Raw genomic sequence first — 13,252 nt, forward strand, 5'->3', positions numbered from 1 at the left:
TGTTGTTCCTTACGTCGTTTTTAATGGTCCGACAAAATTTTAGGAGGTTCGGGTACTGTTGCCCGTGCCCATGTAGAGGTGTGGGCTACACCACACAAAAATATGGGAATCAATCAGAATTACAGTTTTATGGCCCTAAATTCCAAATAACAAATAACGGTCATCTCGATGCAATGACTATTATAGCGCACGAAAATTTGGTAATCGGGCAGAATTCTAGTTTTATGGCCATAAAACGCCAAAAATTGAGGAACAGTCAAGGCGAGGCAATCACTATTGTCCTTTATGTCATTATTGAAGGGCTGGCAAAATTTAAGGTGGTCTAGGACCGGCCCCCTAGGCCCATACAGAAGGTGTGGGCAATAACATACGAACATAGTGGAATAGAACGTAATTCCTATTTTATGACTTTAAAATGCCAAATAACGTGTAATGATCATGGAGTGTAGGTAACTAATCTACCTTAGGTCATTTTTGATAGTTCGGCAAAACTTTTAGGCTATCCGGGTTCGATTGCCCATGACCTTGTAGAAGGCGTGGGCTATAGCACACTAAAATTTGGGAATCAGGTAAAATTCCAATTTTAGAGCCATAAAATGCCAAAAAGAGTAAATGTCAAAGCGGGGTGATGAATACTATTCGTTAGGTCATATTTAACGGTGCAACAAAATTTGAGTCGTTTCGGTTACGGTCGCCCGGGCCCATGCTGAAGGCGTGGGCTATATAGCACATGAAAGATGAGAAATCACGTGAAATTCCAATTCTATGGCACTAAAAGGACAAAAATATGAGGAACAGTAAGAGTGAGGCGGTGACTATCATTCCTTATGTCTTTTTTGAATGGTCGGTTCGGTCACCCATGTTGTGACTATTGTTCCTTAGGTCATTTTTGATGGGTAGGTAGAACTTTACGTGATCCGGTGCCGGTCGTTCGAGCCCATGTAGAAGGCGTGGGCTATAACACACGAAAATTTGGGAATCAGACATCATTTTAGTTTTATGGCCCTAAAATTCCATATAATGACTAATAGTTATGGCGAGGTAATGAATAATGTTCCATGGGTTGTTTTAGATGGTCAAGCAAAATGTTAGGCGATCTGGGTGCGGTTGCTCAGGCCCACGCAGAATGTGTGGGCTATAAAACACGAAAATCTGGAAATCGGGCGAAATTCCAATTCAATAGCCTTAAAATGCCAAAAAGAAGAATGGTCAAGGTGAGGCGATGACAATTGTTACTTATGTCATTTTTTGATGTACTGACAAAATTTTAGGTTAGCTAAGCCCGGTTGCCCTGGCCCATGGAGAAGGCTTTGGCAATAGCACACGAAAATCTTGGAATCGAATGGAATTCCAATTTTATGACACTAAAATTCCGAATAACGAATAACGATCATTGTAAGGCGGCGAGTGTTGTTCCTTACGTCATTTTTAACGGTCCGCCAAAATTTTAGGCGATTCATGTACGGATGACCGTGCCCATGCAGAGGTGTGGGCTATACCACAAAAAAATATGGGAATCAATCAGAATTACAGTTTTATGGCCCTAAAATGCCAAAAAATGAGTAACGGTCATCTCGATGCAATGACTATTATAGCGCACGAAAATTTGGTAATCGGGCAAAATTCCAGTTTCATGGCCATAAAACGCCAAAAACTGAAGAACGGTCAAGGCGAGGCAATCACTATTGTCCCTTATGTCATTCTTGAAGGGCTGGCAAAATTTAAGGTGGTCTAGGACCGCCCCCCTAGGCCCATACAGAAGGTGTGGGTAATAGCATACGAACATAGTGGAATAGAACGGAATTCCTATTTTATGACTTTAAAATGCCAAATAACGCGTAATGATCATGCAGTGTAGGTAACTAATCTACCTTAGGTCGTTTTTGTTAGTCCGGCAAATATTTTAGGCTATCCGTGTCCGGTTGCCCATGACCTTGTAGAAGGCGTGGGCTATAGCACACTAAAATATGGGAATCATGTAAAATTCCAATTTTATAGCCATAAAATGCCAAAAAGAGTAAATGTCAAGGCGAGGTGGTGACTACTGTTCGTTACGTCATTTTTGATGGTGCTACAAAACTTGAGGCATTTCGGTTTTGGTCGCCCGGGCCCATGCTGAAGGTGTGGGCTATATAGCACATGAAAGATGGGAAATCAGGCGAAATTCCAATTCTATGCGACTAAAACAACAAAAATATGAGGAACGGTGAGAGCGAGGCGGTGACTATCATTCCTTATGTATATTTTGAATGGTCAGTTCGGTCACCCATGCAGTGACTATTGTTCCTTAGGTCATTTTTAATGGGTAGGTAGAACTTTACGTGATCCGGTGCCGGTCGTAGAAGGCGTGGGCTATAACACACGAAAATTTGGGAATCAGACAGCTTTTCAAATTTATGTCCCTAAAATGCCATATAATGAGTAATAGTCATGGCGAGGCAATGAATATTGTTCCGTACGTTATTTTGGATGGTCCAGCAAAATGTTAGGCGATCTGTGGGCGGTTGCTCGGGCCCACGCAGAATGTGTGGGCTATAGAACACGAAAATCTGGAAATCGAGCGAAATTCCAGTTTAATAGCCTTAAAACGCCAAAAAAGGAATAGTTAAGGTGAGGCGATGACTATTATTACTTATGTCGTTTTTGATGTGCCGACAAAATTTTAGGTTATCTAAGTTCGATCGCCCTGGCACATGCAGAAGGCGTTGGCAATAACACACAAAAATCCAGGAATCCAATGGAATTCCAATTTTATGGCCCTAAAATACCAAATAACGAGTAACTGTCATCTCGATGTAATGACTATTATAACGCACGAAAATCTGGTAATCGTGCAGATTTCCAATTTCATGGCTATAAAACCCCAAACAATGAGAAACGGTCAAGGCGAGGCAATCACTATTGTCCCTTATGTCATTATTGAAGGGCTGGCAAAATTTAAGGTGGTCTAGGTCCGGCCGCCTAGGCCCATACAGAAGGTGTGGGCAATAGCATACGAAAATCGTGGAATCAAATCGAACAATGATCAAGGAGAGTAGGTAACTAATCTACCTTAGGTCGTTTTTGATAGTCCGATGAAAATTTTAGGCTATCCGGGTCCGGTTGCCCATGCCCTTGTAGAATGCGTGGGCTATAGCACACTAAAATTTTAGGTTATCTAAGGTTGGTCACCCTGGGACATGGAGAAGGCGTTGGCAATAGCATACCAAAATCTAGGAATCGAATGAAATTCCAATTTTATGAAACTAAAATTCCGAATAACGAATAACGATCATTGTAAGGAGGTGAGTATTGTTCCTTAGGTCATTTTTTATGGTCTGACAAAATTTTAGGCGATTCGGGTACGGTTGCCCATGTCCATGCAGAGGTGTGGCCTATACCACACAAAAATATGGGAATCAATCAGAATTACAGTTTTATGGCCCTAAAATGCCAAATATAGAGTAACGGTCATCTCGATGCAATGACTATTATAGCCCACACCTTCTGCCTGGTATGGGGAGTCCAGAACCGGATAACCTAAAGTTTTTATGGACCATCAAACACGACTTAAGGAACAATAGTCACCACATTACCACGACCGTAACTCGCTTTTTGGCATTTTAAGGCTATAAAATAGGAATTCTGCCCGATTCCCAAATTTTCATGTGCTATAGCTCACACCTTCTTCTACTTGGGCCTGGGCGACCGGACCCGGATCTCCTACCAATTTGCCGCCACAACTAAAATAACTTAAGGAACAATAGTCACCGCCCTGCCTTATAGTTTCTCATTTTCGTCTGCTATATAACTCACGCCTCTGCATGGGCCCGGGCGAATGGACTGGAGAGCCTTAAATTTTTCCAAACCATTAAAAACCACCTAAGAAACAATAGTCACCGCCTCTTCATGTCCATTCCTCGATTTTTGGCATTTTAGGTCCAAAAAAATTGAAATTCATCTTGATTTCTAGATATTCATGTGCTATAGCCCATGCCTTCTACATGTTCCCACGAAACTGGACTCAAACCAACATAAATTTAGTCATCCCTGTCGAAAATGACCTAGAGAACAATATTCATTGCCTCACCATGATCGTTACCCTTTTTATTTGCATTTTAGGGGCATAAAACTAGAATTCCGCCCGATTCTCAGATATTCATGTGCTATTTCCCACACCATTTGCATGGGCCCGGGCGACCTGACCCGCATCGTCTTAAATTTTTTTGGCCTATCAAGAAGTACATATGGAAAAATAGTCACCGCCTCGCCATGACTGTTACTCATTCTTTTGGAGTATTAGGCCCATAAAACTAAGATTTTTGTGTGCTCTAACCCACGCCTTTTGCATGCCCCGAGATACCTCACTTGGATCACTTAAAATATTTCCAGATGATAAAAAACGACGTAAGGAATAATAGTCACCATCCCTCCATGGTTGTTACTCGTTATTTGGCTATTTAGGGTAATAAAATTGTAATTCCGTTTGATTCCTAGATTTTCGTGTGCTATAACCCATACATTCTAAATACGCTTGGTCGACCGGACCAGGATCTCCTAAAGTTTTGTTGGCCAATAAAAAATGACCTAAGGAACAATAGTCACCACTTCGCCATGACTGTTACTCAGTTTTGGCATTTTCTGGCCACTAAAACAAAATTCTCCCTAATTCCTAAATTTTTGTGTGCTATAGATCATACATTCTACATGGGCCTGGGCGACCGGACCTGATCGCCTAAAAATTTTCTAGACCATCAAAAATGACCTAAGTAACAATATTCATCTCCTCGCTATGACCGTTACTCTTCATTGGTGTTTCAGAGCCATAAAACTAAACATCCTCCTGATTCCCAGATTTATGTGTGTTAGGGCATAGACCTTAAGCATGGGCCCAGGCGACCAGACCTGGATCGACATAAATTAATCTAGCCTATCAAAAATGACCTAAAGAATAATAGTCACCTCTTCGCAATGACCGCTACTTGTTTTTGGCATTTTAGGGCAATAACATCGGAAATCCACCTGATTCCTTGATTTTCGTGTGCTATTGTCCATGCCTTCTACATAGGCCTGGGAGACGGGACCCGCATCATCCAAACTTTATTTTTCTCATATAAAACAACCTAAGGAACAATAGTCACCACCTCACCATGACAATTACTCATTTTTCAGAGTAATAGGGCCATAAAATTGGAATTTTGCCCAATTCCCAGATTTTCCCACGCCTTCTGCATGGGCCCAAGCAACGAGACCTAGATTGCCTAAAATTTTCCCATACCATCAAAAAATATCTAACGAACAATAGTCACTACCTCTTCATGACCGTTACTCATTATTTGGACTTTTAAGGCTATAAAACTGGAATTTCGTTCGGTTCTTAGACTTTTATGTACTATAGCCCACACCTTTTACATGGGCTCGGTCGATCGGATGCGGATCGCCTAAATATTTTTTGGCCCAAAAAAATTGACCTAAGGAACAATAGTATCTTACTCGCCTTGACCGTTCCTCTTTATGTGGAATTTTAGGGTCGTAAAACTTGAATCCCGCCCGATTTCTAGTTTTGTGTATGCTATAACGCATGCCTTTTGTATGTGCCCGGGTGACCAGCCCCGAATCGCCTAAAAATTTTCTGAACCATCAAAAACGAATATAGGAACAATAGTCACAACCTCTCCAAGACCGTTCCTCATGTTTTGACATTTTAGGGCCATAAAATAAGAAGTCTGCCCGATTCCCAGATTTCCGTGTGATGTAGCCCACGCCTTCTGCATGGCCCGAGCTACCTCACTTGGATCACTTAAAATATATCCAGACGGTAAAAAACAACGTAAGGAACAATAGTCAACATACCTCCATGGTTGTTACTCATTATTTGGCTATTTAGGGTAATAAAACTTTAATTCCGTTTGATTCCTAGGTTTTCGTGTGCTATAGCTCATACATTCTAAATAAGCTTGGTCAACCGGACCAAGATCGCCTAAAGTTTTGTTGGCTGATAAACAATGACCTAAGGAACACTATTCACCACTTCGCCATGACTGTTACTCGGTTTTGGCATTTTCTGGCCACTAAAACAAAATTCTCCCTAATTCCCACATTTTTGTGTGCTATAGCTCATACATTCTACATGGGCCAGGGAGACCGGACCTGATCGCCTAAAAATTTTCCAGACCATCAAAAATAAACCTAAGTAACAATATTCATCTCCTCACTATGACCGTTACTCTTCATTGGTGTTTCAGAGCCATAAAACTAAACATCCTCCCGATTCCCAGATTTGTGTGTGCTATAGCATAGGCCTTAAGTATGGGCCCAGGCGACTTGACCTGGATCGACATAAATTAATCTGGCCTATCAAAAATGACCTAAAGAATAATAGTCACCTCTTCGCGATGACGGCTACTTATTTTTGGCATTTTAGGGCAATAAAATCGAAAATCCACCTGATTGTTTGATTTTCATGTGCTATTGTCCATGCCTTTTACATAGGCCTGGGAGACGGGACCCGCATCATCCAAAATTTATTTCGCTCATCTAAAACGACCTAAGGAACAATAGTCACCACCTCACCATGACAATTACTCATTTGTCAGAGTAATAGGGCCATACAATTGGATTTTTGCCCAATTCCCAGATTTTCCCACGCCTTCTGCATGGGCCCAGGCAACGAGACCTAGATTGCCTAAAATTTTCATGTACCATCAAAAACTATCTAAAGAACAATGTTCACCACCTCTCCATGACCGTTACTCGTTATTTGGCCTTTTAAGGCAATAAAACTGGAATTTCGTTCGACTCTTAGACTTTTATGTACTATACCCCACACCTTTTACATGGGCTCAGTCGATCGGATGCGGATTGCCTAAATATTTGTCGGCCCATCAAAAATGACCTAAGGAACAATAGTCTCTTACTTGCCTTGACCGTTCCTCATTATGTGGAATTTTAGGGCTGTAAAACTGAAATCCCCCCCGATTTCTAGTTTTGCATGTGCTATAACCCATGTCTTTTGTATGTGCCCGGGCGCCCGGCCCCGAATCGCCTAAAATTTTGCTGAACCATCTAAAACGAATATAGGAACAATATTAACAACCTCTCCAAGACCGTTCCTCATGTTTTGGCATTTTAGGGCCATAAAATAAGAAGTCTGGCCGATTCCCAGATTTCCATGTGCTGTAGCCCACGCCTTCTGCATGGGCCTGGGCGACTAGACCCGGATCGCCTAAAATTTTTCCGTCCAATCCAAGGTAAAAATAGTCACCGCCTATCTATAATCATCCCTTATTTTTGGTGTTTTAGGTCTGTAAAACTAGAATTCCGCCTGATTTCCATATTGTTTTGTGCTATAGCCCATGCCTTCTGCATGGTCCTGAGCGACCAAACCCAGACCGACTTTAATTTACCCGCCTATCAAAAACTACATAAGGAACAATAGTCACCGCCTCTCCATTACCATGACTCCTTATTTGGTGTTTTAGGGCCATAAAATCGTAATTCCGTCCTATTATCTAATTTTCATGTGCTATTGTCCTAACCTTCTCTATGGGCTCGGACGACTGGACCCGAATCTCATAAAAATATTTTGGCCCATAAATAATGACCTACCGAACAATATGGGAAACCTCACCTTGAGTGTTACTCGTTATTTGCTGTTTTAGGGCCATAACACTAGAATTTCGTCAGTTTCCCAGATTTTCGTGTGCTATAGCCCACACCTTTTACATGGACTGGGGCGACCAGAACCGGATCACCTAAAAATTTTGAAGACCATCAAAAATGACTTAAGGAACAATAGTCACTGCCTCACCATGACCGTTACTCGCTTTTTGGCATTTTAGGGATATAAAACTAGAATTCTGCCCGATTCCCAGATTTTCATGTGTTATAGCTCACACCTTCTGCTTGCGCCTGGGCGGCCGAAACCGGATCTCCTAACAATTTTCCACCACAACAAAATGACTTAAGGAACAAAAGTGACCGCCCCCCTTACTGTTTCTCAAATGTTTGGCATATTAGGGCCAAAACACTTGCGTTTCGCCGAATTCTTAGATTTTTGTGTGCTATAACTCATGCCTGTACGTGGGCACAAATGACTAGACCCGGAGAACCTTAAATTTTCCAAAAAATCGAAAATGACCTAAGGAACAATAGTCACCACCCCTTCAAGTCCGTTCCTTATATTTTGGCATTTTACCGCCAAACAACTTAAATTTTGCGCGATTTGTCGATTTTCATGTGCTATAGCCCATGCCTACTGCATGGGCCCGGGAAACTAGACTCAGATAAAAAATGATCTAAGGATCAATAGTCACCGCATCTCCATGACCGTTCCCTTTTTTTTTTTGCATTTTAGGGCCATAAAACTGTAATTGTGCTTGATTCTTATATTTTCATGTGCTATTTCCCACATCATCAGTATGGGCCCGGATGACTAGACCCGCATCTTCTAAAAGTATTTCAGCCCATCAAAAAGGACCTATGGAACAATATTCACCGCATCTTCATGACTGTTACTCAGTTTTTGGAGTATTTGGACCATAAAACTTAGATTTACGTGTGCTATAGCCCACACTTTCTGCATGGCCCGGGCTACCTCACTTGGATCACCTAAAATTTTAACGGACCATCAAAAAGGACGTTAGGAACAATAGTCACTGCCTTGCCCTTATTGTTACTGGGTATTTGGCATTTTAGGGTAATAAAACTGCAAATCCGTTTGATTCCTAAATTTCCGTGTGCTATAGCCCATACCTTCTACATAGGCTCGGTCGACCGGACCCGGATCACCTAAAGTTTTTTGGCCCATCAAAAATTACCTAAGGAACAATAGTCACCACTTCTCGATGACCGTCACTTGTGTTTTGACGTTTTATGGCCATTAAATATGAATTCTTACTAATTCCCAAATTTTTGTGTGCCATAGCCCACGCCTTCTACATGGGACCGACGATCGTACCTGATCGCCTAAAATTTTGTTAGACCATAAAAAATGACCTAAATAACAATATCCATCTCCTCGCTTTGACCGTTACTCTTTATTGGTGTTTCAGCGCCATAAGACTTAACTTCCTCATGATTCCTAGATTTTCGTGTGCTATATAGCCTACGCCTTCTTCATGGGCCAAGGCAACTCGACCTAGATCGACATCAAATAATCTGGCCAATAAAAATAACATAAGGAACAATAGTCACCGCCTCTCCATGAACGTTACTACTTTTTGGAGTTTTAGGGCCATAAAATTGGAAATCCACCTGATTACTAGAATTTCGTGTGCTATTGCCCATGACTTCTGCATGGGCATGGGCGACCGGACCCGCATCATCTAAAAAATTTGAAATTTTTACCGATTCCCAGATTTTCCCACGCCTTCTGCATGGGCCCGGGCAAACGAGGCCTATATCGCCTAAAATTTTCCTGTACCATCAAAAACTATCTAAAGAACAATAGTCACCACATCTCCATGACCATTACTCGTTATTCAGTCTTTTAGGGCTATAAAAGTAGAATTCCATTTGATTCTTAGACTTTCATGTACTATTGCCCACACCTTCTACATGGGCTTGGTCGATCGGATCCGGATCGCCTAAAGATTTGTCGGCCCATTAAAACGACCTAAGGAACAAAAGTCACTGTCTTGCCTTGATCGTTCCTCATTGTTTGGAATTTTAGGGTCGTAAAACTTGAATACCACCTGATTCCTAGGTTTTCGAGTGCTATAACCCACCTCTTCTGTGTGGGCCGAGGCAACCGGACCCGAAACGCCTAAAATTTTGCTGAACAAATAAAAACAACTAGAGGAACAATAATCACCATCTCGCCAAGAGCGTTCCTCTTGTTTTGGCATTTTAGGACCATAAAATAGGAAGTTTACCCGATTCCCTGATTTTCATGTACTATAGGCCACGCATTCTGCATGGGCCTGGGAGACCAGACTCGAATCGCCTAAAAAATTTCCAGCCCATCCATAATGACCTAAGGATCAATTGTCACCGCCTAGAAATAATTGTCTCTCATTTCTGGTGTTTTAGGTCCATAAAACTAGAATTCTGCCTGATTTTCATATTGTTTAGTGCTATATCCCATGCCTTCTGAATGGGCCTGGGCAACCAAACCCAGATCGGCTTAAATTTACCCTCCTATAAAAAAATACCTAAGGAATAATAGTCACTTATTCACCATGACCTTTATTCATTTTTCGGCTCTTTAGGGCCAGAAAACTAGAATTCTTCGCGATTCCCAGATTTTCGTGTGTAATTGCCCATGCCTTCTCCGTAAGCCCGGGCGATAGGACCCATGTCGTCTAATGTATTTTCGGACCATAAATAATTATTTAAGGAACAATAGTCACTGTTTCACCATGAGTTTGAGGCCAAATAATAAGTAACGCTCACATGGAATTCTGTCAGATTCACATATTTTCATTGCCCACATCTTCTGCATGGGCCCAGTCGACCGGACCCAGTTTGCCTAGAATTTTGTCGGCCCATCAAAAATGACCTATGGAACATTATTCACCACCTCGCCTTGACCGTCCCTAATTGTATTGCATTTTAGCGCCACAAAACTGGAACTCCACCCGATTCCCATATTTTCGTATGCTATAGCTCACGCCTTTTGTATTGACCGGAGCAACCGGACTCGGATCGCCTAAAATTTTTTCATGCCATTAAAAACAAACAAATGAATAATATTCACTGCCTCTCCATGACCATTACTCATTATTTGGAATTCTAGGGCAATAAAAAGCCCTAAAATGGACCTAAAACTCCAAAACCGCCATAAAATTGGAATTCCAGTTTAATGGCCCCAAAGTGCCAAATACAGAGTAAAATTCATACCGAGGAGGTAAATACTTTTCCTTAGGTAGTTTTTTGTGGTCCGGCAAAATTTTAGGCAATCCAACTCCGGTCGCCCGGGCCCATACAAATGGCATGAGCTACAGAACACAAAAATCTGGGAATCAGGCGGAATTCATATTTTATGGCGTTAATATGCAATAAAAAGAGTAACTATCATGGTGAGGTGGTGACTATTGTTTCAAAGGTCATTTATGATGGGCGGATAAAATATTTGGAGAACTGGGTACGGTCGCCTGGGCCCATTTAGATGGCGTAAGCTATAGCACACGAACGATCTGGGAATCGAGTGTAATTCCAATTTTATGGCACTAAAATCCCAAAGAATGAGTAACACTAATGGAGAGGCGGTGACTATTGTTCCTTAGGTCGTTTCTAATGGGACTGAAAAATATTAGGCGATCCAGGTTTGATCGCCAAGGCCCATATAGAAGGCGTAGGCTATATCACTCGAAAATCTTGAAATCATGTGGAATTTCAGTTTTGTGCCCCTAAGATGCCAAAAAGCAAGGAACAGTAATGGCGAGGCAGCGACTATTATTCCTAAAGTCATTTTTAATGGTCCGACAAAAGTTTTGGCGATCGGGGTGCGGTCGCCTTGGCCTATGCGAAAGGCGTGAGCTACAGCACACAGAAATCTGGGAATCAAGGGATTTTCTGTTTATGGCCCTCAAACATCATAAAACATGTCACGACCCATTTTCCACTAAAGGACGTTATGACGCTCACCATCGCCGCTAGGCAAGCCAATGGTGAAACTACCCATTTAATTCCTCATTTTAATATTCTTATAGTCTGTGATTTTTATTTAATACATAAGCAAATAGTAAGTGAGTGTAGTAATGTAAAGCATAAACTAAACGGGAAAGTAAGAGAGTTAATTACATAATAAAAACCCATGAGTGACTGCTAGAACTCCCAAAACCCGATGTCACAAGAGCACAAGCATATAGTAGAATATACAAAACTCTCTAAGAACTACTGTCTGAAACAAAATAGAAAAAAATGATAAAAACATAAGGAGATAAGGTTCTGGGTGCTACGTAATGGAGTAAGAGGATCATCTCACCATTCAAAGTCCCCAAATATCACGTGCTAATCTCAACAAGGAAACTATTTGGATAACAAATATATATATACTCAACAAGTAAGGGCTCAATAGGTACCTCAAGTCATGATAAACATATCATGTATAATTAGACTCCCACTGACAACAGGCATGAGTTATGCTGAGGTCGTATGACCCGATCCATAAAAATATTGTACATACACTTTTGAGGTTGTACAGTTCGATCCATGGATGAATCCCATAGTATATATATATATATATATATACACACATCATATGAACCTATTAGAACTATCAAATCCCAGTTGTGAGGTCGTTTACTAAAAATGTTGACTCAAGTCAAACTTGGCCACCATAGGCCACTATTAAGGAACTAAGCGTTCTGATTTTAACCCAAACTCGTCCTAACCTAAACCAAATATCTGTACAAGTAACAAAGCAGTAAAAGCAGCTGCAAGAAGTCTTAATTAGGTAACGGGGATCCAGAAAGCTAAACAACCGATCGGGTTGTTACAAAACGATAATAGTAAGGGCGAGGTAGTGATTATTGTTCCTTAGGCCATTTTAGTCGGGTCGAAATTTTTTTAGGTGATCTAGGTTCGGTCAATCGAAAAAATGCAGATAGTGTGGGCTATAACACACGGAGATCTAGGAATCAGGTAGATTTTCAGCTTTATAGCCCTAAACCACCAAAAAATGAGGAACGGATAAGGCGAGGCGACGACTATTTTTCCTTAGGTCATTTTTAATGGGATGAAATAATTTTAGGAGATCTTATTTCGGTCGTCTGGGCCCATGCAAAAGGCGTAGCCAATAGCATAAAACAATTTGGGAATCGGGCAAAAGTTCTGTTTTGTGGCCCTAAAATGCCATAAAATGAGAAACGATCATGGCGAGGTGGTGAATATTGTTTCTTCTGGTATTTCTTGATGGGCTGATAAAATTTTAGGCTATCTGAGTCCAGTCGGTCCGACTTATCCAAATGGCATGGAATTTATAGCACACAAAAGTTTTGGCCCAAAAATGCCAAAAATGAGTAAGGGTCATGGTGAGGTAGTGACTATTGTTACTTAGATCATTTTTCATGGGCTGGAAATGTTTTAGTAAATTCGCATGTAGTCGATCGAGACTATGCAGAAGGTGTGGGGTATATTACACAAATTCTAGAAATCGTTTAGAATTCCAGTATTATAGTCCTAAAACGTAAAAAAAAACAAGGAACGGTCGTGGAGAGGCGGTGAATATTGTTTCTTAGGTTGTTTTTTGACGGTTTGATAAAATTTTAGGCATTCTTGGTCCGGTCACCAGAGCCCATGCAGAAGGTATGGGCTATAGCACATGAAA

The sequence above is a fragment of the Nicotiana tomentosiformis genome, chromosome 11 (genome assembly GCF_000390325.3).
Source record: "Nicotiana tomentosiformis chromosome 11, ASM39032v3, whole genome shotgun sequence".
Taxonomy (NCBI): Eukaryota; Viridiplantae; Streptophyta; class Magnoliopsida; order Solanales; family Solanaceae; genus Nicotiana; species Nicotiana tomentosiformis.